This window comes from Triticum dicoccoides, chromosome 3B (genome assembly GCF_002162155.2).
Source record: "Triticum dicoccoides isolate Atlit2015 ecotype Zavitan chromosome 3B, WEW_v2.0, whole genome shotgun sequence".
NCBI classification, from domain to species: Eukaryota; Viridiplantae; Streptophyta; class Magnoliopsida; order Poales; family Poaceae; genus Triticum; species Triticum dicoccoides.
In genome coordinates this window covers 23891103-23910779 of record NC_041385.1, presented here as the reverse complement: position 1 = coordinate 23910779, position 19677 = coordinate 23891103, and the positions used below count along the sequence as shown (strand labels likewise).

Genomic DNA, 19677 nt, shown 5'->3' with positions numbered 1-19677 from the left:
CCTCCACCACCCCCTCCATTAATGCCCTCCCTCCTCCCTCTCATAGCTCTCTCTCTCCCTAGATAGTTGGAGCTATATTTATTATGTAGGTACCTCACTATCTAGAGCTACTGGCTAATTATAAGAAGGTGCTCGATATCCCTCTCGACAAATAGGTGAGCAAAAAAAGAGTTGTGCAAGAATGGAAATATGTGTGTTTGCGATTAGGACCGAAATTATGTGCGATATGAATATACCGAATTGTGTGTGTCATGTGAGTGACATGAGCTGCCTATGTTTTGCCGAAATGTTGATTCAATTCCGTTTCGGCGAATTTCGGGCAAACTCAATATGTCCTATGTTTAGGGAAGGTCATGCCGAATTTTTGTATGAATTTGATCCATACATGCATATATATGTAGTTATAATATTTGCTCCGCGCACAAGTGATCATGAAGGTCAATGGAAGGATGGTGGAAAGATACTGGCAATCCGCTGTGGATGCACTACTAGGGAAAAGGCTACTAGCAGTGCGGGTAAAATGGCTACTAGCAGCGCAGGAACCCGTGCTACTAGTATCGCGCTACAGCTAATAGTTAGTAGTAGTGTGGGTTCAACCCGCGCTACTACTAACAAAGTTAGTAGTCGCGCGTTTCCACCCACACTACTACTATTATGAACCCACGCTACTACTAATGAAATACCAGTAGCGTGCAAATTTGTCCCCACGCCACTACTAACGAATTAGGAATTAAAAAAAATAAAATCGACAAATTCCATTTTATGCATACAGTTCAAGAAAACACAGTAGTGATGGAAATGTCGTTATTCCTGATTATACTATTACACTGTTGCCGTATCTACTATCATACAGTTCCTCATTCTAACATCCATGGACCACATCTGTTGCATCCAAATGAAAGAAACAAATAAAATCATCACCATATATATACAACCACCATACACTACAGGCATGACATAAGACGGCAGATTAGAAGAAGCAAGCATCATACATACGCCGCCACCTTCTTCGGCATGCTCTTGGCTGTGATGGGGCCTGCCTTCCAGTTGGCCTGGTGCTTGCCAAAGTTGCTCGCTCATCACTGCACCAACCAAACAGAGAAGAAATCTCAGTTTCCAACAAACAGAGAAGGAACCGATCTGCATCAGTGATGCTTGCAAATGAATCTGCATGTCTCAGTTTTGACATGCCAAACAATGAATGATGCAAATTCATTTGTCTGTGCGTACAAGTGCAAAGTCAAGTTTGCTGAGTTACTAGTGTCACCTACTATGTATGTTTTTCAGACAGGCATGTTAATATCCATAAAGAAGGTGTGCTGTAGTACCTACAGTGGCTCTCCCCAGGATGGATTGGATTCTTAATAGGAACAGTATTAGGAACTAGCTCACAGCTGAGAGATAGAGAGAGAGATCGACCTTTTGTGGGGAGTCGTGGTGGTAGGAGTAGACGACCGAACCGTCGAGGCTGATGTTGATGTCCCCGACGGAGCGCTACTGCTGCATCCAAATCGAACAAAAAAATTATACACTGTCGGTGATGATCCAACTATAGAAAGTAAGGCACGTGATACACCTAGAGCAGTAAAATTAACCGACTGAATCAAGTCAAGTTGCGTGTGTTGTTTCTACTGTGTCCAACTCCAAATCTACATTAGGAACTGATCAGGATTGGTGATGCTTAGAAATGGATGAATCTGCACGTCTCAGTTTTGGCATGCCAAAGAGTGATGCATATATTCATTCGACTGAACGTACGAGTGCAAAGTCAAGTCTGCTGCAATTACTAGTGGCTCTCCCTAATCAGGATGGATTGGGTTCCTATGCCTAATCAGCTTGGCATTTCCGCAAGTGTCAAATTTTCCTAGTGTCTCCAATAACAGGAAAATATCAAACTTTTCTCCTCTCATCTCGTCTCTGAAGAAAGGTTCAGTTTTATTGACTTGTCCTCTCTAATGTTTCTGTAGCAAGCAAATTTGATGACCCATGAGCGAAGCAAAAGGAAGAGGGGAGTGAGTACCTTGGCTCGACGACTGCACGACGGAGCTGCATCTCCACGGCCTCCGGTGCCGGTGCCGATGCCGTGGTTGTGGGGGTGGATCCATAGCTCGCTTGCTTTGACAGGGAGCAGAGGAAGGGCGGCGTCCTCCCGAGAGAGAGAGAGCCTGAAGACAATACTAGCTAGTGACAAGCATGTTTTGTTGATTCCGTCGCGCTTCAGTCTCCTCTCATCACAGGGCCACCTGAAGCCGATGCAGCAGAAGCAGAAGTAGCAGGCGCAGACAAGAAGCTTGTGAGGAAGTTGCCACGCTCGTAGAAGAACTCTGCCTTCTCCACCTTGGTGTCTTCATCGACCTATATATCATCACAGGGTTGCAGGTCACTTTTCTTTGAACAAAACCAATAATACACCATTAATTACTGTCAAATAAACTTACATGGAAGACACGGACGCCAAAGAACTCGACGCGGCGGCCGTGCGGAGGGTGGCCATTGAACGGGCCCTCCATGTAGCCCCAGTGCCGGAACTTGAAGACACCCATGGACGGGCCGCTGTACACATCCAGCACCTCGATGGCGAAGCCCCGGAGGAACGTCGTGAGGAACGTGGTCGTGGCCGACTACAGCGACTCCGCGTCCGGGTCATAGATGCGGTGCTCCGGCGGCAGCGTGGTCGCCAGGAACGCGTTGTAGCTGCCCATGGCCGTCACCCCCTCACTCCTGGTCTCCCTCCTCACCTGCTGGGTCGCGCCATGGCCAGTGTTGGCGCAGGCCGGAGAAGGGTGGATCTGGGCGCCTGGTCTCCCTCCTCTGCTGCTCCATGGGGGATGGGGGAGGCGAGGTCGCGGAAGAAGGGCGACTGGCGCGCCGTGCGGCCACGGGAGGAGGAGGGGATCTGGATCGAAGGTGGATTTTTTTAGACGGGGGAGGGTGGAGTGGGACGACAGTTGGTGGGGTGGGGTAGATTGGGGGTTGGGAGTGTGGATCGGGCCGGGGTGGACACGCTTAGTAGTAGCGTGGGGTCTTACCTGCGCTACTACTATATACTTAGTAGTAGCGCCGGTTTTGTACCCCTCACTACTACTATGGCCTATCCCTGGGGCATTATTGGAGACCATCTAGTAGCAGCGCGGGTTTATACCCCTCGCTACTACTATCAACTTAGTAGTAGCACCGTTTTTATACCCCTCGCTACTACTAATTAGCAGTAGCGCCCATTTTTAAACCGTGCTACTGATAAACGTATAAGGTTTTCCCTAGTAGTGATGACATGTATGAAAAAAGACTGAAGGATGTTTTATGTCCGTGTCGGAAATGCAAAGGAAGAGTCAGGCTCGACCCCTTTCAGGGTGGTAAATTCAAGGCGCACCTGCTCATGCATGGTTTCATGCATGGACATACTCGGTGGATAAGTGAAGATGATGATGATGATGATGAGGAGGATGACGTCGACGGGGCAGGAAATAACGACATGGGGCCACCAGACGAAGAGATGACCGATTATGTGCCCGAAGAGGAAGACGGCCTCGGAAATGTCGATGGCGAAGAGGCAGTTTAAGGAGAAGAAGACGCGGACACGCCGCCATCTTCGTCGCTACTAAGTTCAGCCATGCGGGACCCACATGTTGGAGACCTGCTTCGCAAGAAGACGACTAGCTACAGAGCTGCTTCAAGAGAGGAGGCCAAACTGGCACAACTGGAGGTAGACTCGATGACTCCTTTGTATTATGGTTGCAATCCCGAGGTGATCCGCTTGAGTTTCACACTAGAACTTCTAAAGACGAAGGCAAAAAACAAATGGACAGATACAAGCCTGGATGAGCTTCTGAAGTATCTAAAGAAGGTTCTTCCCACGGGAAACCTGTGTCCTACTAGTGTCGAGGAGGCAAAGAAAATCGTGTGCCCTCTTGATCTGCCACATATTAGATATCACACATGCATCAATGATTGCATCATATATCGGAACGAGCACGCGGAAAAAACCATCTGTCCAAAGTGCAATGCTTCACGATATGAAAAGGCCGGAAAGAAAGCTCCACAGAAAGATGTATGGTACTTTCCGATCACTCCGCGTCTACAGCGGTATTTCGTAGATCCTAAGAAAGCAAAGCTTATGCACTGGCATGCAGAGAGGATGAAGCCAGATGACGGAGATGAGCCAAAGCTAAGACACATCGCAGATGCTAGCCAGTGGAGAGCATTAAATGCTGAATTTGAATTTTTCGCAAATGATCCAAGGAACATCATGCTTGGCGCTAGTAGTGATGGCATGAATCCATTTGGCAACCAGAACACCAATCATAGCACATGGCCCGTGTTTGTATGGATATACAACCTCCCCCCTGGTTGTGCATGAAGGAAAAATACATACACATGGCTATGCTTATTCAAGGGCCGAGACAACCGGGAAATGATATAAATCTGTATCTCGGGTTACTAAAAGAGGATCTACATACCTTATGGAAAACCCCGGCCAAGACATGGGATGCAAGCAAAGGAGAGTATTTCTACATGAGATTCACGCTGATCACGACGGTGCAGGACTATCTCGGTTACGGCTATCTCTCCGGCCAGGTGTGCCACGGATATTGCGGATGCACGAGGTGCATGGATGATACAACTTCTCTACAGCTATCGAAAGATGGTGGGTCTTCGAAAATCATGTACATGGGGCATCGAAGATGGCTCAAGAAGGATGACCCATGGAGAAAGCATGGAGGTCTATTCAATGGTAAGGCTGAGCATCGAGGTCCTCCACGTAAGAGTGCCCCTCGCCGGGAAAGACGAATAAAAAGGCGCCGGAGCGCCTGCTGAAGATATGGAAGACGAGATCTGTTTTCTGGGACTTGGAATACCGGCCCATACTCGACACGCCTCATAGCCTTGATCAAATGCATATCACAAAAAATATGCTTGAGAGTTTTCTTGGAACATTGATGAACATGCCGGAGAGGACCAAGGATGGGCCAAAGGCAAGAAAAGACTTGGAATTTTTGAATATCAGGAAAGATCTCCAAATGCCCGGTAAAAGGTCGTCAGAGGAGACCGAGACGGAGACGGAGAAGGAAGATAGGGGCAAAAAAGTAAACAAAAAGGAAGAACAATATTGCCCCCCTCTTGCTTCACCTTAGATCCGAAGGAGGTCGATCAATTGTTCAAGTGCCGTGTCGGAATCAAAGTTAGTTCCGGATACTATGGGAAGATAAGCAGATACCTGGACACTAAGAAAAAAAGGTTCAGTGGGATGAAGTCTCACGACTGTCATGTGATGATGACGCAGTTACTCCCGGTTGCACTCAGAGGGATTATGGACACACATGTGCGTGAGACGCTTACTGACCTATGCCACTTTCTTGATGCTATCTCTCGAAAGTCGATCAGTGTGAAGCAACTCCATAGGCTATAGGAAGAGATCGTTGTCATACTGAATGAGCTAGAGATGTACTTCCCGCGCGCGTTCTTTGATGTCATTGTGCATATATGTGTCCACATCGCGGGCGACATCATCGACCTAGGGCCGACATTCCTGCATAGCATGATGCTGTTCGAGAGGATGAATGGGGTCATCAAAGGATTTGTTCGTAACATGTCCCGTCCAGATGGAAGCATTGCCTAGGGATATCTGACCAAAGAGTGCATCTCTTTCTGTGAGAGTTATCTAGTAGGCACCGGAGACCCTGTTGTTGGTTTGCCCGTCAACAACCACTGTGGAAGGCTCGAAGGCGAAGGTCACACCAACGGTCATAGGGATGTGAATGTGTTACGCTCGGGCCGACAAAACAACCTTGATAGGGCAAACTTAGTAGTTCTACAACACCTAGATGTATCGTGATCGTGGGGTGCACAGGACGGACGCTGGAGTTATTAGAGAACACAACTCCACTTTTGTGCGTTGGTTCAAAGAGCGAGTTCTGGCTAATCCCTCGGAAGAGGGTTGTCCGAACAGAACACTCATATACGCCTTAGCACATGGACCCTCGACCAACCTCGCGACTTATCAAGCATATGATATCAACGGATACACGTTCTACACGGTGAAGAAAGATATAAACAGTGATGACCAAAACTCAGGGGTGATGATGGAAGCCATGACCGGGAATGTAATTTAAAGATATTACGGAAGGGTCGAAGAGATATGGGATCTTAACTACTCTGGATTGCATAGCGCAACGATGTTCCGAGTCAGATGGGCTAAGAATGTACATAGAGAAAACTGACATTTCACTACCATCTGTATACCCGACTCCGATAGCGGTACCGTCAATGCCATCGCCAAAAATGATCCATGGGTACACGCTAAACACGTGACACAATGTTTCTTCATAACTGATCCGATCAATCCCAGCCGTGTTGTCATGAGGAGAAGCAAAAGGAGCATCGCCGGAATGGATGGAGTCGCCAACGAGGAAGACTATGACCAGTACGGTGATCCGATGAGGGAAGATGATGCTGATGACGATGAAACATACGTCAAAAGAAGAATGAAGACTACATTACCTACGAAAGATCGTAATCCCTGGAGAAGGAAAAGTCACGACCGTGGGCTCAATTATTCGACAACGAACAAAAGAGGGAACAAGATCAGTCTGAAGCGTCGTCTTCGCCCAAGCTGACAAACTAATCCCCAAAGCTTGTCTGTGTCTAGCTATTTTGTATACCGTCGATAGCGGTCAAATGATGTAAGATATATTATACTAATTATTATCCGGAGGGTAACAGTCGTATTGCTCAAATGACAGACCAAATTAAAGGAAGGAAATTGCAAAAGAAAGATAAGAAAAATAAAAGTGCAAATGAAAGAAAAAGAAAAAGAAAAAGAAAGTAAGTTTTGCAAAATGAAATGAAAAGAAAAAGAAAAAAGGAACTAATAAGTTGTGGAAAATGAAATGCAAGAAAAATAAAAAAATAAAGAAAAATAAATAAAAAAAGAAAGTTAGTAGTAGCACGTTTTGGCCTGGGCAACGCTATAGCTAAGAAAAAAAAGAAAAAGAAAAAAAGAAAAAAATAGCAGTAGCGCGTTTTGCCCTGGGCAGTGCTATAGCTAAGAAAAAAAAAAGAAAAAATATAGAAAAAACGTTAGCAGTAGGGCGTTTTATCCTGGACAGCGCTATAGCTAAGAAAAATAAAAAGAAAAAAAGAAAAAAAAGTTAGCAGTAGCGCATTTTTGCTAGGCCAGCGCTATAGCTAACTTAGCTATAGCACGTTTTGCCAACACGCCCTATAGCTAAGCTGCCTACAACACCAGTCCACTAGCTCCCCTCTTTCCTGTCTCTCACTCGCGCCGCTTGTCGATCCCCTTTTCTCTTACGCCACCGCCGACGCCGTACCGCCCACGCCCGCCGCCGATGCCGCACCACCCACGCGGCCGCCAACGCCGCCGTCGACGTCGCACCACCCATGCCGCCGCCGATGCCGGACTCGACCTCTGCCCCGACCCTAACACCCGCCACCGACCCCTTCCCGCTCTGGTATGGCCCCCGCCCCCTCTTCCTTCCTCTCCGACCCCTCAGCCCCGTCTCTCTCTCTCTCTTTCTCTCTCTCTCTCTCTGACCCCCTCCCGCTCCAGTATATCTCTGCAGATCAACAAGGCTCAGCGACCCCGACCCCTCAGCCCCGGAGACCCCGACGCCGGCCACCGACCCTGACCCCTCAGCGCCTCCCTCCGTGAAGCAGCCGGCGACGCCCAACAACGCTAGCGAGCACTTCGTGGACAGGTGCCTTTTCCTCCCCTCCCTATTGTTCGAATGTTCTTACTTGATGTAGTAGTAAGCAAGTAAGGAAGGACTGCACTAGTAAGTTCATGTATGTTTGTGCAGTTGTTTTCTTGTCTACAGAAGAGGTTTGATTTGATCCAATGGCTTGTGATCGATGCGAGCTGAGGTTTGAGCAAGCCAGGATTGCTGGCATTATGAATTTAACATGGTTGACTACAATAATGTAGCACTAGTAAATTCATGTTTGTTGGTGCAGTTGTTTTCTTGTCTAAAAAAGAGTTTTGATTTGATCAAATGACCCCATGGTTGGTTTGTCAGGAACTTGCAGTTTGCCTCTAAATATATCCAGTAGCTACCTAGGCCAACCTGAAACAGTGTGAAATGTGCATTTCGCATTCGATCGGAGTATAACACTGAATGTCGATCATGCAATTGGTGGGTGTTTTGCCTCACAGCCAGGTTCAGTCACTAAAAATGGGATGACCACAGTAGGTGTAAGACTTGAACTCTGCTTTTTCTGATGTTTCTTCACTTGGCAATAATAATGCAAGGAATAAACCTTGTACTATGAACTGAACTGTAAACAAACACTAGCTCACGAGTGTGTGTCCAGAGCTGAAGAGCTAGCTGCATGCTCAATAGCTAGTGCATTTTTTTGGGTGCAAAAAGCGACTTATATTGCCCATTATCAGCTGAATATTGTCTAAGAGTTCAGGCATGTATTGTCTCTGATTTTGAGAAAAATGAAAGTACCCATATGTTTCTTGGAAGGATATGCATGTTAATATGCTTGTTTTTTATTTTGTTGCTAGAGTAAATGAAAATTAGTGTTTAGTTTGTTGATATAGTAAATTTGGTCTCTCTGCAGATCAACGAGGAGGAGAAGGACCCCCTCTGCCCCGGCGACCCCGAAGCCACCCCCTCAGCCCCGGTGACCCTGACCCCGACGCGCGGTGAGCCACCCCCTCCTTTCCTGTTGTTCTTTAGTTAGGGCCAATTGAGGATTTTAAAAAGTTCTTCTATTGCCTAAACTAAAGTGCACTTGATGTTGTGAGACTTGATCATTGTTGCACACCTCTGGTAATGTGAATCCACTTGACATTCATGTGATGACACACATCACTTCAGCACATAGTGCTTATTGTCAGTTGCAGGGAAACAGATTGCTAAGTGACCTATGTTTTGCCGGAAATGTTGATTCATTTCCATTCCAGCAAATTTCAAGCGCTCTATATGTGCACTTTCTAGCAAAGGTTATGCCGAAATTTTTCGTGAATTTCGGCATGACTTGTGCTAGGAAGTTGGACATATCGAGTGCTCGAGATTTGTCGTGACGGGAATGAAACGACATTTCCGGCCAAACAAAGGTCATTTTTTGTCATTATTCACTTTATTATATTAAGCTCGATAATTAAACGACTATGACATTGAACCCTAGGAAACATGACGGACACCGATGAGGCCGGAGGTTCTCAGTTCCAATTAGGTCAAGCACACGCCTACCTCGACTTTCTGGCGGATCAGGAGAGACAGCAAGCTGGGTGTCAGGACCCCCTTGTCATGACGGAGGAAGACGGTGGTGGCGCCGGCGCCGACACTGATGCCACCAATGACACCGGCACTAAGACTGGCACTGATGATGTTGCTAACTACAACGCGAAAGGTGGGACCTCCCAAGCCAGCGAGGGAAAGAAGGAAAAGAGGACACGACGCCCAAATGAGCTCGGCACTGGAAGACTGGTTGTCACGGCGGTGCACCCTAGCGAGTTCGAGCCAATAGAACCGCGAGAAGTGGCAGCGTGTTACGGCAACCAACTAGTATGCATCCTATGGGATACCGCTAACATCAACACCACAAAAATACAGAAGAATGAACATTTGAAGAAGCTGCTCCTAACTAGGTTGCACGCAAGATTCCTATTCCCCTGTCGGAATGACGATGTCGACCCGTGGGATGATGATGCGATGAAAAAAAATCAACAACAAAGCCCTAGGGAAGTTTAGCAAGGCATTGAGCGCTTGTAAAACTAGGGTGAAAAAGGTGATTCAAGTAGACCATGAAACCTACCCAAGATTGTTGTAGACAATCTGAAAATTACGATAGAGGACTTTGAAAAGTTCAAGGAGACTTGCAATGAAGAAGCTGCCAAGGCCAGGTCGGAGAGAGGCCAGCAGCTGCAGGCAAAGAACATGGGGTACTACCGCCTTGGAAGTCGTGGTTATACGGTAAAGAGGCCCGCGTGGGCTAAGGAGGACGCAGAACGTAAACGTCAGGGGATCCCAGACCCATTGGCTGAGTTCACCGACCAGCAGGAGCACGACTTCATCAGGGTCCGATTCTCGTGGGACCCCAAGAAAAAGATTTTTTTTCAGTGACGGGCCGACTAGGAAATTCATGAGAATACTGGTAGTTATCCTTTTACCACCTTACATATTAGGTTCTGATCAACGAAGTCTACTACATTCTAGTCGCATTCATAAATGATTCACGATCAATTTTGCAGAGAGAGCAACACAAGCTTGCGGCCAAGAGCGACTCATCGACTCAGTCGACTCAGTCGTCGGTGAAGTACAAGTGGGACACTCCTTTCAACCGTGCCATGAACATAATGATGGGACAGCCGCCCGGCCAGCGGCCGCAATATGGACATGTGCACGGCGCCGGGGATGGCGCCACGTGAAAGTACTATTATAGCAAGGACCCCGAGGCCAAAAGACAGAGAAAGAAGTTCAGTCAAGTGACTATCGATGAGAAGGTGGCGCGGGCGATGGAGAAAGCAAAAGCTGAGATAATGGCTGCCTGTAGACATGATATGGCAGCTGCCTTTACAAGCTTGATTCCCACTGTGGTCACATGGGCGCAACAAAACCCAAACGTGCCACCAAGTGATTTTCCCATGCCCATTCACCGGGAGCAACTCAATGAACACCGGACCCATACCCGTACCTAGTATGACTACCGCACCTGCACCCGCACCCGCACCTCCTCCAGCACCTGCTCCTGCACCCAGCTGTCACAGCAGCCCTAGCTCCATCTCTGGCTTGAACGTTGGGCCGTCGCACCTTCATCAACTCAACTAATTAATTAATCTTCAGTTGCCGTTCTTTTTGGATCTCTGACGCTGCACATATATGTCTTTGTAGGCCGACTCCACTCCGTGCACCCTCCTTTACCACATGAAGGGTGGGTCGGTGGATGTGGGGAAGGGTACTATAGTGAAGCCCAAGGATCAATTGTTCCACCACCGGCAGATGCCTGATAACGCCTTAAGGTTCTCCGTGGCGAGTGTGAAAGCGGGCCACGAGGGTTTCCCTCTTCCGATACAAACCGATGGATAGGATGACGAGACCCCCACGCAGCTTGGCCAATGCAAAAATTGGCCGATCCTGTGGCCGAAAAATCTTCTTCATGTCGAGGTGGCCGGGAGCACACCAACGGGACCTCAGGTAGGTATGACCATAACCCCTCCTACACAAGTACAACCATCGTCTGTGCTGCTTGCTGAGATCGAGAGAGACAAGGAAGGAGGGCCAACCGTTCCGGCAAATGATGCCATCTGCCCCATGGAAGAGGATATGGATGATGACATGGAGGAGGCCGAGGACCCTCTCCAGTATATCAATACCGGATATGACATGGAAGTAACACTGAGTCAACCATATGAGTATGAGATGCATGTACCAGATCGAAGCGTCCTCGGGAGTGCAAGAAGTCTTTGTTCATGCAATCCTCACAGGACACGCCTCCAGATGATGGTTCCACCCAAGCTATACTACTTAGCCAGAGTCGTCCAATGCTGAGCCCGGCAACACTAGGGGTGGTGCTCAGGGAGGGTCTGATAGACCCACCAACACCTCATCCCACTAAGAAGAAGCAGAGGAAGAGACCGACGATGAGAAAATCCAATAAAGCTGGCAATGTTGGTTCTAGCAGCCAGCTGCCTTCGACCAAGGTTGACAGTGTACCGATGAAACATGCGCCATTAATCCATGTTGCGGGAGAGCCAATGGTACCGGCGAATACACTAGCTGCCACAACAGGGGATCTCATGAGACTCCATGACCATGTGCTTTCGATAGAGAGAAGCCTCCTCGCCTCGGATGATCCACGATACCCACTTTATACGGTTCATGTGCTGAGATTTCAAGATGTACGTCCACACATGCCCCGCGGACCTCTTCTTCCTGAGGTTTGATTACATCTTCCAGATGTTTCAAATGAGGACACTCGATTTTACGTTCGTCCTCCTGTATGCGCTACACATGAACTACATCGTCAGGAGAGAGCAAGTCACCGGTCTTGCGGTCGCGGACCCATACTACATGCATGAGGGATTCTTGTTAATCAATGATGCCAACCTTCAATATGTGAGTCAGTACATCGAAGAATTCTTGGTCAGCGATAAGGACAAATAAACGATTCTCCTACCTTATCATCCCGGGTAAGTCATCCATGGATAGCACTATAACACATACATCCTTTCGTGCATTTCAATAGTTACTTTGCACGCATGGAGGCTAACTTGATCGTGTATTTTGCGCAGCGGGGGGTGTCGTGTCGTTCTCATCGTTCTTTACCTTCGTTACTCCCACACTCTATATTTGGACCCGTCGAAGAACATACAGAAGAAAGATTACACACACATAAAGTATGTTCTGGACAGAGCTATGATGGGCTTCAGCATGCGGGGTGGCTACATCCAAAGAAGAAAACAAATAAGGCCGGTGTCTGTTTCAGCCACAAGACTGACTTCTGTTGCATTCAGTAACCGGCAATAAGTGAGAACGATGGATTCTACATCATCCATCTAATGATGGAGTACATAAGGGATGTGCAATCACTTTGCATGAAATCTTCAACCGATACCCATATCCATAGATGGGCCGAAGCCTTTGGAGCCGTGCCGGATAATCGATTTCGAAATGATTTCTATCGGATCCAGCAGGAAATTGCGTCCATCATCATGAAATATGTCCTCGAAGAGAATGGGATGTTCTACGGTGGCCAAATATCGCGAGCTGACGTCCGAACCCGCATTGTCCTACAACGTCAGGACATGACGCCTTTCACTAAGCTTTGGTACGTCCTCCCGGATATGGACAGATGGAAAGACTGGAATGCTTAAAAACAACATGTCTCTTTAGTTACTTGTTACTTTCTCTGCATGACAAAACTTCGAATGTCTCAGTACAACGAAACTATTAGATGTATGGTGCCACACTCTAGTTAATTACTTTCGGTATGATGAAATTTATTAACTATCTTTACTACATATGTCGCTTCTATTTCACAACTGTTTTCTTCAATTCGCTTCATGATATATATATATATCTGTGTGTGTGTGTGTGTGTGTGTGCATCTCTGACAGGTATATAGATCAACGATGGCGAGGAAGTGGTATGACATGTATGTAGGGCATGTTCCGGTTTGTATGATGAGTGGCCAGAGTGTCAGGCCGAGGTCTCTGTCTTCTCCGGTGGAAGCCAGAAAGGGTTTGATAGCAGAGCGGAAGCCGGAACTAGTTACTTGAGATTCATGGCACAACAGGGGATTCAGAACCATCGCCGCTTCAAAAACTACTACATAATACCGCTTTTGATCATGGTGATCACTCTTATCTCATATGTCATAGTTTAGGTAGATGATGAAACATGTGTCTACGTGACAATGTAAGAGACATGTGATCATTAACTTGTATCGCTATTTCGAGATGATGATGAGATCGACATCATTTGTGTTGAGACTATGTTGTACCACTTCGATGATGATGATGATACATTCCTTTTTCATATAGTGTCAGTGTATGTGTATGTTGTAATTGTATAAAACATGTAAAAATACGAATACAACAACATAAAAAAATACTAGAAGTAGCGTGGGGTATTGGAGTAGTAGCAGCGCTGCCATACCATTAGCGTTGGTTGTTGGGCCACGCTACTAGTATTAGCAGTAGCGATGGACAGATGCTACTACTAGATATAGATAGCAGCAGTGCTGGTTCAAACAAGCGCTACTGCTAAAAAAATAGCTGTAGCGCCGTAGCAGTAGCGCGCCTGCCAGTGCTACTAATAGCCAAAAAACTAGCGCTACTGGTAAGGGTTTTCCTAGTAGTGTTGTCTTGGGGCATAAAATGTCTGAAAGAGGTATTGAAGTTGACAAAGCTAAAGTTGATGCTATTGAAAAGATGTCGTGTCCCAAGGACATTAAAGGTATAAGAAGCTTCCTTGGTCATGCCAGTTTTTATAGGAGGTTTATTAAGGACTTCTCTAAAATTTCTAGGCCTCTGACTAATCTCTTACAAAAAGATATTCCTTTTGTCTTCGATGATGATTGTGTAGAAGCATTTGAAATACTTAAGTAAGCTTTGATTTCTGCACCTATTGTTCAGCCACCTGATTGGATTTACCATATGAAATTATATGCAATGCTAGTGATTATGTTGTAGGTGCTGTTCTAGGACAAAGAGTTGATAAGAAATTGAATGGTATTCAATATGCTAGTAAAACTCTAGACAGTGCCCAGAGAAATTATGCTACTACTGAAAAGGAATTTTTAGCAGTTGTATTTGCTTGTGATAAGTTTAGACCTTATATTGTTGACTCTAAAGTAACTGTTCACACTGATCATGCTGCTATTCAATATCTTAGGGAAAAGAAAGATGCTAAACCTAGACTTATTAGATGGGTTCTCTTACCACAAGAATTTGATTTGCATATTATTGATAGAAAGGGAGCTGAGAACCCAGTTGCAGACAACTTGTCTAGGTTAGAGAATGTTCTTGATGACCCAGTACCTATTGATGATAGCTTTCTTGATGAACAATTAGCTGTCATAAATGCTTCTCGTACAGCTCCATGGTATGCTAATTATGCTAATTACATTATTGCTAAATTTATACCACCTAGTTTCACATATCAGCAAAAAAAGGTTTTTCTATGATTTAAGACATTACTTCTGGGATGACACACACCTTTATAAAGAAGGAGTAGATGGTGTTATTAGACGTTGTGTACCTGAGAATGAACAGGAATAGATCCTACGCAAGTGTCACACCGAAGCTTATGGAGGACACCACGCTGGAGATAGAACTGCACATAAGGTATTGCAACCTGGTTTTTATTGGCCTACTCTCTTCAAGGATGCCCGTAAGTTTGTCTTGTCTTGTGATGAATGTCAAAGAATTGGTAATATTAGTAGACATCAAGAAATTCCTATGAATTATTCACTTGTTATTGAACCATTTGATGTTTGGGGCTTTGATTATATGGGACCGTTTCCTTCCTCTAATGGGTATACACATATTTTAGTTGCTGTTGATTACGTTACTAAGTGGGTAGAAGCTATTCCAACTAGTAGTGCTGATCATAACACATCTATTAAGATGCTTAAAAGAAGTTATTTTTCCGAGGTTTGGAGACCCTAGATACCTAGTGTCTAATGGTGGTTTGCATTTTATTAATGGTGCTTTTCGTAAAATGTTTTCTAAGTATGATGTTAATCATCGAATTGCATCTCCATATCACCCACAGTCTAGTAGCCAAATAGAACTGAGTAACAGAGAGCTTAAATTAATTTTGCAAAAGACTGTTAATATATCTAGGAAGAATTGGTCCAAGAAACTTGATGATGCATTATGGGCCTATATAACTACATATAAAAATCCTATGGGTATGTCTCTGTATAAAATGGCTTATGGAAAAGCATGTCACTTACCTCTCGAAATAGAACATAAGGCATATTGGGCCATTAAAGAGATCAATTATGATTTAAAACATGCCGGTGAGAAGAGGTTATTTGACATTAGCTCACTTGATGAATGAAGAACTCAAGCCTATAAGAATGCCATACTGTTTAAAGAAAAAGTTAAAAGATGGCATGACAAAAGGATACAAAAGCGTGAGTTTAATGTAGGTCATTATGTTATGCTATACAACTCTCGTTTAAGATTTTTTTTGCAGGAAAACTTCTCTCTAAATGGGAAGGCCCTTATGTTATCGAGGAGGTCTGTAGTTCTGGTGCCATAAAAATCAACAACTTCGAAGGCACAAGTCCAAAGGTGATGAACGGTCAAAGGATCAAACATTATATCTCAGGTAATCCCATAAATGTTGAAACCAATGTGATAGAAACTGTAACCCTGGAGGAATACATAAGGGACACTTTCCAAAATGTTTCAGACTCCGAAAAGGAATAGGTATGTGGTATAGCAAGTAAACCGACTCCAAAACAGTTCTAATGGCAATTTTTATCCGTTTTGGAATATTTAAGAAAATAGGAAAATAAGAAGTAGTCCAGGAGGAACACGAGGCGTCCACGAGGGTGGAGGGCATGCCCCCCTGCCTCGTGGGCACCTCGTGTGCTCTCCGGACTCCGTTTTCTTGTGTGATACTTCTCTTGGTCGGTAAAAATTCATTATATAATCTCCCGAAGGTTTTTGACCACCGTACCACGACAAAATCCTCTGTTTTTGTTTCGAGCTGTTTTTCTGACAGATCTAGATCACCATGATGTCTTCAAGCGCCCCCAAGGACATGTTTTTCGAGAAGGTCATCAACCCCTACCTCGCGGAGGTGCTGCAACACCCTCAAACCATTGAGATTCGTGAGGGGGTGCTGCACATCCGCGATATTGAGGGACCAAGGAGGACCGGAAGCGTGGAGACAAGACTCGAAGCAATGGAACGACAAGTTTTCAAGTTCCAAGGGATGGTGGAACGTGGACTCAACGCCAACCACATGATGATCGCGGAGTTCACCAATAACCACAAGCTGGATACCAAGAACATTGGGGAGACCATCTTCAAGCTTCATGAGAAAATCGAGCACCTCCAAGCCTAGATCTGTGACCTGCAAAACCAAAACTGTGAGTATGAATATAGATTCAAGAGGATGAGTTTGGCTACAGATTTGAGGATCCCAGAGGCTTGATCATCCTTCTATGATGGTGAGCCTATGCCTTGGAAGATGGACGACAAGCCTACATCATCAACAACTCTTTCATCACCACCTCCGAAGAAGGAGACATAAACACATGGGTATGGGCACTCCCCTTGGCAACTTCCAAGCTTGGGGGAGTTGCCCCGGTATCGTATCACCATCACACTCCTATCTTTACCGTTTTTTAGTTTGATCCTTTTGGTAATATCTTGATCTAATACAATAAAGTTTTAGAATGATCTAGTTTTGAGTTTTTCTTTATGATTCCTCTATGTAATGGAGTCCGCGAGCTATATATAGTAAATATTAGTGTTGAGTTAAGGGCTTGGCTATCTTGCTATGATTTTGAGGGGATAAAAGAAAGAATAGAAAGAAATAAAAGAGATCATACTGATCTTATGAAGAATAATGACTTCACATATAAAGAGTATGCTGAATAAAAAATGTTAAGAGTTGACAAACATAGTTTTGGTCATTGTTGCAATTAATAGGAAGTAATAAAGAGAGGTTTTCACATATAAATATACTATCTTGGAGATTTTTATGATTGTGAGCACTCATTAAAATATGACATGCTAAAGAGTTGATATTGGACAAGGAAGACAACGTAATGGGTTATGTTCTCTTATATCTGAAATAAAGTATATTGTCATGGATCATCCAACATGTTGAGCTTGCCTTTCTCCCTCATGCTAGCCATTCTCTTTGCACCAAGTAGAGATACTACTTGTGCTTCCGAATATCCTTAAACCCAGTTTTGCCACGAGAGTCCACCATACCTACCTATAGATTGAGTAAGATCCTTCAAGTAAGTTGTCATTGTTGTATGCAATAAAAATTGCTCTCTGAATATGTATGACTTATTTGTGTGGAGAAAATAAGCTTTATGCGATCTTGTGATATGAAAGCAATAAAAGCGACATACTGCATAATAAATGTCCATATCACAAGTGGCAATATAAAGTGTCGTTCTTTTGCATTAAGATTTCGCGCATCCAACCATAAAAGCACATCATAACCTTTGCTTCCCTCTGCGAAGGGCCTTTCTTTTATTCTTGTCTTATACTTGATGCTAGAGTCATGGTGATATTCACCTTTCCTTTTTATATTTTATCCTTTGGCAAGAACCTTGTGTTGGAAAGATCCTGATATATATATCCAATTCGATATAAGTTAGCATGAACTATTATTGTTGACATTACCCTTGAGGTAAAAGGTTGAGAGGCAACACTATAAGCCCCTATATCTTTCTCTGTGTCCGATTAAAACTTCATACCCATAAGTATTGCGTGAGTATTAGCAATTGTGAAAGACTAAATCATAGTTGAGTATGTGGACTTGCTGAAAAGCTCTTATATTGACTCTTTTCAATGTTATGATAAATTGCAATTACTTCAACGACCGAGAGCATAGTTTGTTAGTCCTCAGTGAAGTTTCTGATTCATACTTGACATTGTGGATAGATTATTACTTGAGCATAATAAATCATATGACAAATATATATATATATATATATGTATATATATATATATATATATATATGTATCTATATATATACATATTCTGCACACCACTTCGGTACTGCACGCTCAACAAAAGCGCACTGCATCATTTTGACGACGAGCACTGCAATAGAGACTAGTGAACTTCGTGTCGAAAAAACTGCACATGGTGTTTTTTCGGTACTGTTTTCGCTCTAATTTTTTAAACGTTTATCAGAATGAGACGTGTAATATACCATTGAAAAGCTATGGATTAGGCGCAACTTCGACATGTTGAACACTTTTCGAGATTCCACACGGTTTAAGAGCAGTTTTGAAAATAGTGCGGCCGATGACGAGTAGCAGCGAGCGTTTTTTCACGTTTTTTTCTAAACCGTTTGTCGGATTGAAGCAAATGATACGCCGTTGGATAGATATCATCGAGGCGCATCTTTTTCATATATAAATCTTTCTCTAATTCATTACGGTTTAAGAGCAATTTCAAATTTACTAAATCGCGGAATTCTGTTTTTCAAATTTTTTCAAATTTTCGGTACTGTTTTCGCTCTAGTTTTTGAACCGTTTGTCAAAATGAGGCGTGTGATACGCCGTTGGAAAGCTACGAACGAGACGCAACTTTCATATGTTGAAATGGTTTTAAAATTCCTTACGGTTTTTAGTTAATTTTGAAAATCGTGCGGCTAACTTCGAGAGGCAGCGGCTGTTTTTTCGCAAATTTTTTACGGACGTCTGGTCGGAATAATTCAAATCATACGCCTTTTGAAAGATATCGACGACACGCAACTTTTTCATGTAGATCACTCTCTCTAATTCGTTACGGTTTAAGAGCAGTTTTAAAATTAGTGAAAAGCGGACACTGTTTTTTCACGACACCAAAATCGTCGCATGTACTGCATCGGACAGAAGAACGCACTGCTTCAGACAAAATACCGCACTTCATTAGATGGGCAAGTGCACTACATGGTTTCTTTTTATTTAGACGTATTTTTCTCGGACGAGGAAAGAAGAATGCACTGCTTCAGACAAAATACCGCACTTTATTAGATGCGCAAGTGCACTGCATGGTTTCTTTTTGTTTAGGCGTATTTTTTCTCGGACGGGGAAAGAAGAACGCACTGTTTCAGATAAAATACCGCACTTCATTAGATGGGCAAGTGCACTGCATGGTTTTTGTTGTGGGACGTAAATTTTCCAAACGAAGTGGAGTGCACTTCATGTCGAGCGTTGGTAAACCGCAATACTATGAAAAGTGAACATTGAGACTACCGTAAACGGGTCGCGACACTAACGAAAGTGAACCTCTTTAGCTTTTCCCAAACTTAATATTTTTGTACGTGCGTAGACCGGGCGAGTGGACCACAGGGATTGAGCAAGTGAACGACATCTAATGAGAAGTGAGCTGTTTTCCGAGGTGTTTTTGTTTCATATCACCAAGTGAACGATGAAGGAGTTTTATGGCGAACTTCGTGAGAGAGCAAAGTGAGCTTCAAAAGACCGGACCAGTGAACCTCGAGGACTGAGCG

General features: G+C 44.5%; 1 pseudogene; it reads right to left on the bottom strand.

Moving 5' to 3' along the window:
• Positions 1-815: 815 nt before the first annotated feature.
• LOC119279147 lies at positions 816-6232 on the bottom strand (annotated as a pseudogene).
• Positions 6233-19677: the final 13445 nt, after the last annotated feature.